Here is a 15191-nt window from a genome sequence, read left to right as displayed (position 1 = left end):
GTGTTACATGTACATTTGAGGCAGTCATCCCAGTTTTCAGTACAATAAACTTTATATGCAAAACCGCAGGGGACTGTTTGTGAAATACAATGTATAACATCATTTTCAGAAGGGGACAGGAACATAAATGCTTTAGAAAATGTACTCTCTTCAAAATTGTGCAGTATTTTTCCAAAATTGAATTTTTCCCACTTTTGGTGATGTTATGACAGCGCAGAGAAAAAGCATTCGGATCATTCTTGATTTCTGGGTTGTCGTTGCCATGGAAACGGTTTCTTTGTAGCTGCAGCACACCAGCAGTAATCAGTTCCAGCACGGTAGCACATTGTTTTTTACAGTTATAAAAGGGTTTGTAGTGTGAAGGTTACAATACGTAACATTTTCCCTGCACATACTCCAAGCACAAGTGCCTGTCCTTGTCAACATAATTACATTCACACCGTAGTATTTAGGAATTAGAATAACATTTTTGTACTCAGCACACTGAGGTGAACCGTGCTTTCAAAATACACTGAAAAAAATGAATTGCTTGAACAGCAGAAATATAAGGGCCTGTTCCTATTATCAGGATGGCCCACTGTTTGTCTCGGGGGATGTTAGTCATTAATATTTCTGTCTGATACCCCTCTATAACTGTCTTTTCATTCTGTCTGTCACATTTTTTTTTAATTCTAGCACAGCTTGAGATATTTAGCATCCAATGCTGATATTGGTCGAAGTTTACTGTCCAGCACTGGACAGCTCCCTGAACAAAGTTGTCTTCATAACAATTTTGGACTTGGGGCAACATCCAGTGCATAATTGCCTCAGTCCAATGTTGACATTGTATGATACACTGCATCAAGTTTGCATCATTTACAAGTTAAACCATGGGATTATCATTACTTATTACATAATGAATGGCAATGTTATCAATATTGTTTTTATTTATTAGTAGGCCTATGAATTAGAAACTTGAGGACTAATTGAAACTGATGTAACTGCACAATTGTATTTATCATGCAGGATTTATTCCTACACAAAAATGGCAAAAACCTTTGGGCTAAAACAGCTTTAGAATGTATTATTTCATTTACAAATCTGTGTGTCTTCTGGACTGAATCTCATGGATGAAATTATCTTGGAGAACATTTTTGATAGTAGTTACTGTTCAAGATAGATGTACTCTTAGTTAATTCATCAACAGCAATGTTGAATGGTAATTTATAATATATATATATATATATATATATATATATATATATATATATATATATATATATATATATATATACAGTATATATACCTAAAATAAAATAAAAACAATGGCTAATCTGTGAACCTATTTATAATGAAACGAATTCAGCTTTATTTAGATGAATCGGTGAATGGGGATACGTGTTTTCTTGGTGCATTTTGCCTTTATCCAAGGCGACTTACAGAGACTAGGGTGTGTGAACTATGCATAAATTAGTGATTTGTTCAGAGTATTGATCCTAATCTGTGCCATACAAAAAAATGTATTGTCTGTTTTTTCTTTATTATGTTTTTGATACATTTCGTCAAAAATACATAATAAACCTTTGAATAACAAATACTGAGCTTGCTATAAATGTTTTACACCTCTTATATAATTATGATATTGTAGCTTGGTTTCTATTAGCACACAAATTGCAAGAGTCTATTGTAAATGTGTAAATAGTAATAATTATTATTATTCATGCTGATAATCCCATTTTAAACACGGACACTGTGTGCATCCTTTCATGTGACGACTGGTTCATTCTAACCTTGTGAACGATATAGCAAGAACGAACTAAGTGGATTAGCATTCTAATGAAATTGTTCCACATAGAGGACTGAATGGGCTACTGTAGATGGTAAGATCCTGCTCAATGAATCGGCCTTTACACACTTTATCCACAAGAGGGAGCGCTTTCCTGACAGATCGTCATTAAGACGAAGACTCGTCTATGTTTTCCCCTTGCATGGGAGCAATGAAATAATACATATCAAGTAAAGAGCAGTACATTACATTGTCATATAAGTTTAGGTTTGAATTTAGGATGCAGGACAAGAGTCCCAGATACTGTACTACAGTACAAAGGTGTTTGTAAACCGCTGTCCTACTAAGCATATAACATTCTGGTTGACTTTTTTTACATCCAATATAGGACTTCATCCTTTTCTGGAATTTATCAGATTAAAGAAGTGAAAATTTTAGGTGGAATGAAATTGAGCATCAGCCCTTAAACTCCCACACACCGCCAGTGTATCTGAGCCCTGTCCTGAAAATACCTTGAGTCAGAGCAAAACAAACACCAATTACTAAGGCAGGCAATTGATTCGTGTGCTGTGGGAGCAGTACACTAAAATAACTGTTATAAGTAGGCAGAATTACCACATAATTGGGTGACTGTACAGAAACTTGTGAAAAAAATATGTTTAGAGATAATAATAATAATAATAATAATAATAATAATAATAATAATAATAATAATAATAATATTAATAATAATAATAATAATAATAATAATAATAATAATAATAATAATAATAATAAAAATTGTAGAAAAATTGACCTACATGTTTTGATTGCTATAACAGCCTTGTATTGCCTATCTAATTTTCACTTTTATCCTGCAAGCACTACCAGTTGCTAAACAACTTGGAATGTGAATAGAGCACAATTAAACACAATACAGGCCATGCCAACGAACCCTTACCATTGTGGTAGGTAATGTTTTTTTTTGTTGTTGTTTGTTTGTTTGAATTGATTCTTACAATGCAGCTATATATTATTGTCATATACAGTATTTCCATATAGAATACGCTGTCATTTTTCATATTCATATTTTCATAGTAATGCCATATTTTCAGTCATACAGACAGACAGCAATTGACTGCAAATATTGTACCTGCAGAACAAAATTGTATATGATACATTGTTATAAACCAAGTAAAGCACAAAATAAAACCAATCATCAACACTGTTTATTAAACATATTCTACATAGTAGATAAATCCATGCTGTGCAAATGCATATGCAATACTTTCCATAATATTAAAATGTAGGCATACCATACGTCTTTCTGAAATTATTTAGTAGGTACAAACTGCTTGGTACTGTTCACATGAATTTGTTTCTTGTTAGATTACTTACGACAATATATAAATACATGATATTTACATATTACCCTATATGTTGTATATACTGTAAGCTGTCCTAGTGATTACATATCCTGCAAGCCTTTTTTATGCAATATAATACAGTATGTAAGAGAACTGTATGTAAGAGATGACTCTGTGAATTCCATGCTGACTGTGTGGAGGATCTTGTAAGAGCAGTTTGATAACCTGGAATGTAATCTGGGTTTAACTGATATTTTTAGGTGTCAATGACTTTTCAAAGCTGGGATATATTTAAACCACAGCACAGAAAGTAGGATCTGGTAAGCGCTGTGCTGTACTGCTCATAAATATTGTAATGTTCTTTTGAGAAAGATGTGTGCGTAAGATAACGTTCACTTTCTGTCAAGCAATAGTTTAGTTCATCCATCAAACATTAAAAATAAATCGTAAAATTGTGTCGTAGAATTAAACAAATTCGAAGAAAGCTATTTATTCCAGATTACATGTCTGAGTTGTTTATTTCTGGTTTGCTAACAACATTGATTTCAGACTTTTTACTCAAAATAATTGTTTTTAATTAGTTACTCTACTTGAAATGTAACTGCATCATTAAAAGCTTTAAGATAAGATAAGGATAAGTCAGCACTCACATATCCGACCCTATAATATATATATATACTATTAATTTAATTTTAGTGTGCAAACCAATTGTTACATAGATTAATGGGTTTATTTTAAAAGATGTTTGATACAAAATGTATCAAACGTCCTGTCAATTCTGTTACCACGGTCAACTATGTTACTGTCACTTCAGTTATGTTACCTTTGAATTTATTAGTGTAAAATGTATTCAATATAGTTTAGAGAAAAGATAGCTTGAGTTGATTACTAACAAAATCAAACTCAATGATACAATGCCCTTCAGATTATAGAAATGAACCTTATATTAAGACTTTCATATAAAAATTGTAATACCTTGTAATCATTTCTGCAGATGAACAGTCTTAATATATTTTAAACATAAGTTCTTTACTTGTTAACCACTAGCTTTTTTTAAACTAAGATAAGGGACACATGAACTGCCATATATCCATGAATTAGATATTTAATAGTAGACACACTTTGCTGAACAGTATGCTACATGTTAGTAACAGAGTTGACCTAAAATACTGTTTACATGTGGATTTTTAGTATAAATCTTTTAAGTGTTTTGCTGTTGAGCTCTGCAAAGAGCAGTTTCTGTATATTTGAAGGTTTATTTTTTGAATAAAAAAAATATTTTGAAAAAATATTTACTCTTGTTTTTCCTTTTGTACCATAATGGTAGAATCACCCATATGACGCATATCTGATTATTTCATTTTGACCCGTTCCAACCCTTGTCCATTTTTTCAGGTAACACAAAAAAGATACGATATCAAAAATACATATCTGAAAGGACTGTGTTTTAAAATAATTAGGCTTCCATTTAGATGTCCTGTAGTTGGTTTTATTGTATATTTTCAACAGAAGTATTTTAATTCAGAACAATATGATTCTGAAAATATCACTTGACAAAAGAAACGACTGTGGACACGTGGACTTTAATACAGTACATACTTTTAAATCCGGTACATATTGTAGCATTATGTAAAATTCATGCACAGAACTGTGTAAAATGTAAACAGGCAATGCAATTTAGCAAAAGATAAAAAAAAAACAACACAAGTTTCCAGAATTAAAACAGTATTCAAACTCAGTATTCAAAATTGCAGAATATAGTGCTCGATAAGGCCCTAATGTCGATAAGGCAAATGAAAATGCACAAAAGCAACTAAAGATCAAAGATTTTAAAAAATGCATCACAGTATCTAAAACTGTTTAATGATTAACTTTTACATTATCGTAGCTGGTCTCGTTCGCTTTTTTGCTGCATTTTCGTCATGTGAAATTGGAGGAAGCGCAGTGTAACAGCAATAAAGACTGATTTGGCATGCATGAAAAAAAAAAACCTTCAGGCTGTGACAGATAAACAAGTACACTGTAACATTGAAGAGATGGGCTTTGTATCAGATAGGTGACGGGTAAGTGCATTAATTTGTTACATATATCTATACTGGGGATTGCTTTTATTCTTAATACAGGGGAGGTAAAACACGACTGACGTGTATCTGGGTAACGGTTATCCGAGTGCTGACTATCTAATACTTACCTGAGGAGCTACAGTATCTAGAAATGAAAACGTAGCTTCATATTTCATATTGGCAAGAGTATTTGGTAACTTTAGTCAGAGCTGGATCATGGCTTAAGTAACAGAAGCTCAGTTGTTCTATTCACCTGCATACATAACTGAATATCCAATAAAAGACATGTAATGGTATCTATCTATTTATAAAATGGTATCTATTTCTTAAAAAGAAAAAAAAGTGTAAGCTTATATAAGAAAGACTGGTGTAATTACTTCATAAACAAATGCTTTGTGTTGTTTTATATGCACTGTACTTGTATGCAATGCACTACACAACAAAGCCCTGTGAATAATAAAAAAAAAAGATTACTTTGCATTTTATTTTTCACAGCAGGTCTCTAGGTCAATTATGTCCCAGGATATGACCTTGACTTATGTTAACATGCACAGTGGGTGATCTGGTCAATGAGGCACTGAAGATAACCTGCTGTGAAATCACCCGCAAATGCAAATTGCCACCAGCATGAGCTGGGCAGTGGAATAGAAGCTAAACCAACAATTTCCTGCTACTTCCTATCAATGCTCTCCCTGTGAGAATACCACAGTGACGCTGCAGGAAAGCAGAGAGCTGCTGCGCCTTTAAGGGAAAGGAATTAATCTGCTCAGCTACAGCATCATCTGAGCATGACACTGAGAGCCTTCAATGCAATGTGAGGAAACTCACGTACACCTGAAAATTCTCTTTCAGAGCAAAACCAGGAACCTGGTGAGTGACAGGAACTGGCATGAGCACTGATGTGTGTAACAATTCGACAGTGCTGCAAATTCCACCGGGCCAGGGACCGGAAGTTAGCATATGGGTAACAGGACCGTGCAGTATTTTGATTATGTTTAAATGAAATGCAGTTTATGCTTTCTCTAGGCTGGCAAAGCTTTTGTCAGTTCCTTTCTACGGCATTCCAAAGCTGAAGGTTAATTGGAATTAGGAAATCCATTTAAGATATTTTTGTCTGCTTTAATTCTGTGCAATAAAACAACACAAATGCAGACTCTTTCATCGTTTGCATCTTTCAACACACGAGCAGACAAACACATATTAGAATAAAGAACTTATCAGTGCAGCATTCAAATATGTATATACATTTAGTGAATTAATAGTTTATTATGTACAATCCCTTATAAAAGTTTTCCCATGCTTTTCCCATGGTAATTTACCATAGTTTACTCTGGTTTTGCCATGCTTTTTTATGTTCTACCATACCTCTGGACTTTACCATGCTTTCCTTATGCTTTATTACACTTTGCCACACTTTTACTGTGGGAAACTACAATAAGGGATGGGAACTGGTTTCCATGTTAATTTATCTTACAATGTAATGTTCCAAATCTATATAAAATTACTGTGTCAGATCTAAATAGAAAATATGGTACAGTATTCTATGTAAGGTTCTATTTACTCTTATTGTATTACTTGTATTGTAACGCTTGAAATGTTTTTGCTTACGATTGTAAGTCGCCCTGGATAAGAGCGTCTGCTAAGAAATAAATAATAATAATAATACTGCAGTCTCCCAGAAGCACTGCAGGTGGTTTAGGCAAACTTTACATTTTAAGCTATTACATAAAATGTGTATATAGTTTGGATAACAGTTTGTAGGAGAGATAACATGCAAAGTAAAAAAAAAAGATTATCTCTATTTTTAAAAAGGTCCAAACTTTGGGATGGGTCAATATATTGGTTATTCAACTTTGTAGCATATAGGTGGTTAAAGGTGAAGACAATACTGCGATATACTGTATAATATAGGCCTGTTCTTATGAAGTCTTCATAAGCCTCATAAAAAAAAAGTTAATCAGTTCAGTGTCATTAAGTTTCAGAGAAAAAGGTACATCATACACATCCACAAGAGAATTAAAAACAAACAATCAATAAAAACATGATTAACTAATACAACACTAATTAGTACAGTAAATTATAAATCTGCAGTTCCAATGAAGGATTGTAGGCATTTGCAAACTTTAGTATTTAAGGGTGGTTGTAACAAATATCTGGGCTAGAATAGCCCTTGCTGTGCACCACTGGATTAGACATTGGTTTAACACATTTTACATTAAAGAACAGGGATTAAAACCTCTATATTTCTGTTAAAAGATATAATTATTATTACCATTATTATAATTAATATTATTGTTTTTTTTTTTTTAATAAAACCGAGACAGACTTAACACGCCCCATAATTATAATGTATTAACTGCATCATCTGGGTTCTGAACTCTCTCTGTTAATCCTATCCAATATGAGTAAAACGTCTGTTTAAGAATATGAAGTGCATAAACCCCATTGCACAGTTCAGATTAAAAAAAGAAATTGCATTGCATAAACATAGCCACTATGCACGTGGTCCAGGACAGGCTCCCATGGCAGCACTGGTGCTCCACATTCCATAATCAATAATGAAGTCTGGGAATGCTTAGTGACTCTGAACGCTTGCTTGCTGCTGCAGAAACTTCAGCCAGCCCCCCTCCCTTTCAGCACTGCAGCAGCACAACGTGAATAAGAGCACAGTCTGAATGGAGGACTCTCCTTTTAGCCAATGCAGCACTAATTACTAAAGCCTGCAAAAAATAATTTCAATTTCCAGTGTTGCAAAACTAGCATAGGAAGTCCTTCAGCAACAATACTGTACCTGTCCCATTGCACCTCAGTACTGTACCTGTCCCATTGTACCTCAGTACTGTACCTGTCCCATTGTACCTCAGTACTGTACCTGTCCCATTGCACCTCAGTACTGTACCTGTCCCATTGTACCTCAGTACTGTACCTGTCCCATTGCACCTCAGTACTGTACCTGTCCCATTGCACCTCAGTACTGTACCTGTCCCATTGTACCTCAGTACTGTACCTGTCCCATTGCACCTCAGTACTGTACCTGTCCCATTGCACCTCAGTACTGTTCCTATCCCATTGTACCTCAGTACTGTACCTGTCCCATTGCACCTCAGTACTGTACCTGTCCCATTGTACCTCAGTACTGTACCTGTCCCATTGCACCTCAGTACTGTACCTGTCCCATTGCACCTCAGTACTGTACCTGTCCCATTGTACCTCAGTACTGTACCTGTCCCATTGAACCTCAGTACTGTACCTGTCCCATTGCACCTCAGTACTGTACCTGTCCCATTGCACCTCAGTACTGTACCTGTCCCATTGCACCTCAGTACTGTACCTGTCCCATTGCACCTCAGTACTGTACCTATCCCATTGCACCTCAGTAATGTACCTCTCCCATTGTACCTCAGTACTGTACCTGTCCCATTGCACCTCAGTACTGTACCTGTCCCATTGTACCTCAGTACTGTACCTGTCCCATTGTACCTCAGTACTGTACCTGTCCCATTGCACCTCAGTACTGTACCTGTCCCATTGTACCTCAGTACTGTACCTGTCCCATTGTACCTCAGTACTGTACCTGTCCCATTGCACCTCAGTACTGTACCTGTCCCATTGTACCTCAGTACTGTACCTGTCCCATTGCACCTCAGTACTGTACCTGTCCCATTGTACCTCAGTACTGTACCTATCCCATTGTACCTCAGTACTGTACCTGTCCCATTGCACCTCAGTACTGTACCTGTCCCATTGTACCTCAGTACTGTACCTGTCCCATTGCACCTCAGTACTGTACCTGTCCCATTGTACCTCAGTACTGTACCTATCCCATTGTACCTCAGTACTCTACCTGTCCCATTGTACCTCAGTACTGTACCTGTCCCATTGCACCTCAGTACTGTACCTATCCCATTGTACCTCAGTACTGTACCTGTCCCATTGCACCTCAGTACTGTACCTGTCCCATTGCACCTCAGTACTGTACCTATCCCATTGTACCTCAGTACTGTACCTGTCCCATTGTACCTCAGTACTGTACCTATCCCCAGGCAAAACTTTTCAGTAGGATGGTTGTAAGGAACCCATATTACAGAGATTGTAACTTCACACTTATTTTAAAGAACAAATTACCTTTTGCACAACATTCATTTATATGCAATACTACAAAAAAGAGCAAAATGAAGGAGCACTTAAAGTACGCATCTTTCTGTTTTTATTCTTCATTGTGTCCAGCGTGCATTCCGTGCTGTAATAATCCTTAACTGTCCAGCTGGGATAGTCTGACAGGGTGATGCATTTAGAGTTCTAGCTTTTCTTTCCCTTTTTTTATCCAGATGAGCTATTGAAGGGAATTAAAAAGAGATTCAGTAGTACATTTGTGAAAAATGCCAGAGGCATGTATTTCTGTCAGTTACACTGTCACTACAGTAACAGTATATGAATAATGAATTGACTAAAGCTGTTATGTAAGGAACACTAAAAAGTTTAGTGCTGAGTCAACCAGTGGGGTGCCTTGTTTGATGGCTGGAGAGAAAGATATGAAATGCAAAGGCGTCTTAGGGTGACATTACAAGGAGGATAGGAGGCGAGTAAGAGCATGTTTCCAGTGTGTATCAACTCAAGAACATCGATTAAATTTCCTGGTAAAATAAACTGTTGATAGGCAACTTACCTTGAAACTGAGCAATAGACACCCGTCTTTTCAAATAATTGAATGTAAATCATGAAATTGTCCATGTTGTGAATGTTTAACATGTAAGAACATAAGAACATAAGAAAGTTTACAAACTAGAGGAGGCCATTCGGCCCATCTTGCTCGTTTGGTTGTTAGTAGCTTATTGATCCCAGAATCTCATCAAGCAGCTCCTTGAAGGATCCCAGGGTGTCAGCTTCAACAACATTACTGGGGAGTTGGTTCCAGACCCTCACAATTCTCTGTGTAAAAAAGTGCCTCCTATTGAAATATACTGAGACCACCTGAACTTACTTCACAGGGCCACCAATGGCCGCAATATTGAAGTTCAATTCAAACCAGAAACAGAAAGGTAAAAGGCTATACATCCCAATCCTCTTACTCATCAACTATTTAAAACTGTTTTTAGCAACACTTACTTTGTTACTGCTTCTATGCTATGCTGTAATTGCATTGTAATTTTACTTACATAGTAATCACCTTTTTTAATACACATGTTTAAATTCATTGTAATTACAAAATACCTCAGCAACTGTAAAAAAAAAATTTGGTTGTTACACATGCAGTTGCATTGTCACTACACAATAATATAATGACTGTTATTTAGTGTAACCATATGTAAATAGGACACATTAATGTAAAGTGTTGCCAACCTTTTTGTATAGAGTGGTGATTGAAATGTTCAGTATTATAGAATACACTAATATCAGTTTGATATAAAAGTGGCACTGTTCAGGTCACTGTGTGTGACAGTGGGACGTTTTATTGAGGGGAATGCTCTACTAAAGTGTGTACTGTGAGACTGAGACCAATAAAGAAAGCTTTGTGGTTAAACCCTTACGTGTGGTGTGGTGTTGCCAGTACTGTATTTGATCATTTAAAATAAGAATTAGCTATGCATTATTCCATCCTATTGCATATGCAGCAAATTTATTACAGTTTATATATTAAGCTTTGCTTTCACTTTTAAACAGCAGTAAGCAATATCAGATACATACTATATTGTGTGAATAAGGCAGCCAGTTTAAAATTACATCACAGTGGTAGATGTTTAAAATGACATTACATTTGTAGATGTTTATAGATGCATGATTTACTCACCCCCATTGGTTGAATAGTCCTTTCCCTTATAAAGATAGAAAACAAAAAACATTACCTTATGAGTTTAATGTAGCACAGACGTCACAGGTGATAACATGACAATGTAGCATGACCTTTATTCCTAATCTACGTATTCAGGTGAAATGCAAACACAGTTTGTGATTAACTTTACTTTTTGTTCCAACTCCACTTTTATGAGGTCTCTGGAAGGCGTTTGAATGTCTACACTTCCTTTCAGGGACATTATCAGAAATCCTGTGACCTTACCTCAAATATTCAAGGTGCATAAAAGTTCATTTGGCTTTCACGTGCCCAGATATAAGTGTGACAGTCTTGATTTCATAATATATTTTTAAGCAACCTTAAGGGACGTGGAAAGAAAAAATGAAAATTACACTGTTTTCATCAGCTCTTTCACACGCATCCTATGCCAGCATGTCCTTTCTCTTTCTTAAATTATATGTAAAGAAGTTATACTGAACCCCCTTTATACTTGCCAGACAAATTCATTTCATGTGTGACCTGAGTCAGAACTTCAGAAACAATTGACAAGATTTGAATACATTTAAAACAATGTACATATTTAACCAAAACAAGCTTTAAAAAAACAAATGAATGAATGAATGGATGAATGAATGAATGAATGAAGTGTGAATTTAAGTTTTATGAATATGACAGTGTATTAGTAGGACTGCAATTATTTATATGCAGTGCTCTTTAGAAAATGTAGCTTTATACAACTCCTTGTTCGGCCATGTTATATTTAAGTATTTGAAAGGTAAATAGTTTAGTTTACATATAACATATGCAAATGGTGTGTGCAAGGCACCTGCACAGAGACAATGCCACTATGCATGCATCTAATGCCTGCAGGCGTTAGAGGTTAAACTTTTCATTGAAATAATACATAACCTTCCGGGAAGTTCACAAACACTGCAAGGGCTAATGCTTGTACCCATGTAAATGACCTATGGCAGGGAGTCTCTTTCTTAGACAAGATGTATGCATTTCCATTGAAGTGAATCAAATATCCCTGAAAAGAAACGGATAATAAAAATATGGAAAGGCCTGTTTGATGTATAAAGCAAAGTTCGATGTTAATAGAACTGTCAAATGACAGTTAAAGCAGCAGACAGTTTTCTAGGACAGTCTTATTTTACTTATGCAAACACAGACTTTAAAAAACATTATTTTAATAACTTGTGAGTTGCAGTGTACCGAATAGGGCCCAAAGGCAAAGATTTAGTCTGAAATATCTCTGGCACTTTGCCTGGTAGCTGGTTTACCTTGTTTAAACTTTCCTTGACTCACTTCGTAGCTGTGACATCGTCGGAGTGACAGGGTCTCCCGCTGAGTCTGTGAGCAGCAGTGTGCTGCTGCTGCTGCAGGAATTGGAGCAGGAGATCATGTGACACCTGTGAAGAGCAGCTTTGGAGGACCTGAGTTTGGTCACATAGGCACATTGCAGAGCCTTAGTCAAAACCAACACTGAAACCACTGACTCAGACATTAAACACAGCTGGGAAATTTGGGTTGTGTGGAAGCAGACATTTGTGTTTCAACGCCATGTAGCATAGAATGTCTGTTTGGGCACAATCAATTGCCACAGCTAATATAAAACCATAAACAGCAAGGGAATAACCTGAAATAAAAACCTAATTAAGTGTGCAGTGTTTTAAAACAAAATTGGTAGTAATTTTTCTTTTTTTTTTAATAGCGACAATGGGTCTAGTTCAGTTCAAAACTAAAAAAGATTAATCAACTACATTTTCAGACTTTTACAAAACCATATCTGCATATCTCTCAAATCCCTTGAGGTCAGTATTCATCTGTTGGTTATTAACATTCTGAAATTCATTCACTGCAATTGGGTGAGTGGGCAATAAGATGTAAACCCCCAGTACAGCTGTATCTGTGTATTGCATTGGCCTCACATTTGGTAACTTTCTCCACCAGAGCGAGTGAGAGTGACCAAATTCGACCAGTCCTAACTGTGGCAATTCAAATCGGTTTGATTTCAGTCTGCTGCCAAGTTCAACAAAGAGCTCGATCCACTTTCTGCTCGATCTTAGTGGTAGATGGAAAAGTAGTATTTATTAGTGGTGAGGGTGACTATATGAAATGTTACTGTGGCCTTGAGACACCTCATCATCTTCAAACAATAAACCACATGACCTTAATTCAAGAGTGGAATATGTGCACAAACTTGAATTTTCATGAAATGTTCAAAAATGTGGACAAACGCATTAGCAAATGCTTTAGGGATTTTAGCTGATTATTGTTGTGGAACGGCAGTGGGTAAGGTCTCATGGTAATTTGGTATGATCTTATTCTGATTGCATACAAGATTATATAAACAGGACATGCCCTTGTCAGATTACTATGGGTGGCATTGAAACAAAGTATTTTATTGAACGAAATAGAAAGATTTCCTTCAATAAAACAGAATAATTGTCTTCCCATGTTCTACACCTTTGGATAGATTGAATTAATCTTAACTAATATCTTAGGCTTGGTGTTATCAGTAGAATCCAATCCCCTCTGTGGTTGTAGCTGTCAGAGTTCAAGTTTATTAACCTGAGATCCAGGAATGATGCTCCTTTAATTGTACAGAATCACTATGTGATGCAATGGTAAATGTAATTTAGAGGAGGCTGTGTGGTCCAGTGGTTAAAGAAAAGGGCTTGTAACCAGGAGGTCCCCGGTTCAAATCCCACCTCAGCCACTGACTCATTGTGTGACCCTGAGCAAGTCACTTAACCTCCTTGTGCTCCGTCTTTCGGGTGAGTTGTAGTTGTAAGTGACTCTGCAGCTGATGCATAGTTCATACACCCTAGTCTCTGTAAGTCACCTTGGATAAAGGCGTCTGCTAAATAAACAAATAATAATAATAAATTGACCATGGTATTGAACTATATTCAAATATATAACAGACACGCAGTTCAAAGTGTAGTATCTATGGTTTCATGGCTATTAAACAGCCATTTGTTGCTGCAAGTATTCGAGCACCCCTCAATCACCTGATAATAAAACTATCCAAAGTGATAGCTTATAATGCTGAAGACACCAATCTCAAGCTCAGGTGAGTTTTTTGTCATACACTGTGAAGCCACTTTGATCCCAATGTCATAAAGCATTACTACAGTATATTAACAATATATTTAGATTCAATTGGACCCTTTCCTTACCGTTTTCTGAGTTGAAACATCAGTCCGAGTCACTCCCATGTCAAAAAATGACATTATGGGGTAAGTGCATGTTTCTGCATTTTAGCGGGATGACAAACAGAGGTGCATTGCAGTTTATACAATGTTTTTATAAGCATTTCAATAACAAATTATTCAAACTGTGGACAAGCACTATCATGGGAGGCAAAAACATATTTTAAAGATGTTAATCTCCATGTGCAGTCAGTTGAAAGGAGACTTGCTTTGATAAACCTGCAACGCCTTGAAGCAGTCCTTTGTGTGTTGGTAGGCAAACCCTGGCTAACACTGTATGACACACAGGGGAATAATAGTCTCCTTTCAGAATTCTAAAACCATCATTGGAAAAGAACCAGTTGTCCAGGCAACCGGAATGTGCCCAGCTGTATACAGCCGGCTAGCATACCACTGATGGTTCATCCAACAAAATGAAATTAAATCTATCTTCTGGGTACAAAAAAAACATTTAAATATTATTTGAATACATTTGCAAAGCATATGTAAATGATTGCAGGAAACAATATGTAAACCTTCAATTCCTGAGGTGTGTTCTTGGGCCTCCTAATCTTTTTTTTTCTTTTTTTTTTTTACACTTTTTATTTTATTTTAATGTATGATTTTTATTTTAATGTATGATTTAATGTATGATTTTAATTTATGGTTTAAAATTAACAACACAGATGGTGTAACAACATTTTCAATGTGTATGCAATTACTCCAATACATAAATGTAGCCTTAGAGTATATAATTATGTTTGCCATGCCAATATTCTCTTAGTCATCACACACTGTAATGATAAGGGCACTGAAAATCACTTGTCCTCTGAATCATCATTTCAAATGTAGCCTTGGGTTGTCTGAAATGGAGAAGTGAAGACTGAAAGAACCTGACTTTAGTCACATAGGCACTTTCCCACATCATAATGCTTAAGAAAACGCTCACTGGAAACTAAAGCACAGATGAGTCTTCCTTGCCAGATGGCCTGTGGCTTATTTGAAAAACTTGAGCCAGTCTAGTATTTC

The sequence above is a fragment of the Acipenser ruthenus genome, chromosome 14, assembly GCF_902713425.1.
Source record: "Acipenser ruthenus chromosome 14, fAciRut3.2 maternal haplotype, whole genome shotgun sequence".
Classification (NCBI taxonomy): Eukaryota; Metazoa; Chordata; class Actinopteri; order Acipenseriformes; family Acipenseridae; genus Acipenser; species Acipenser ruthenus.
Note: the sequence above shows the minus strand (reverse complement) of the source record.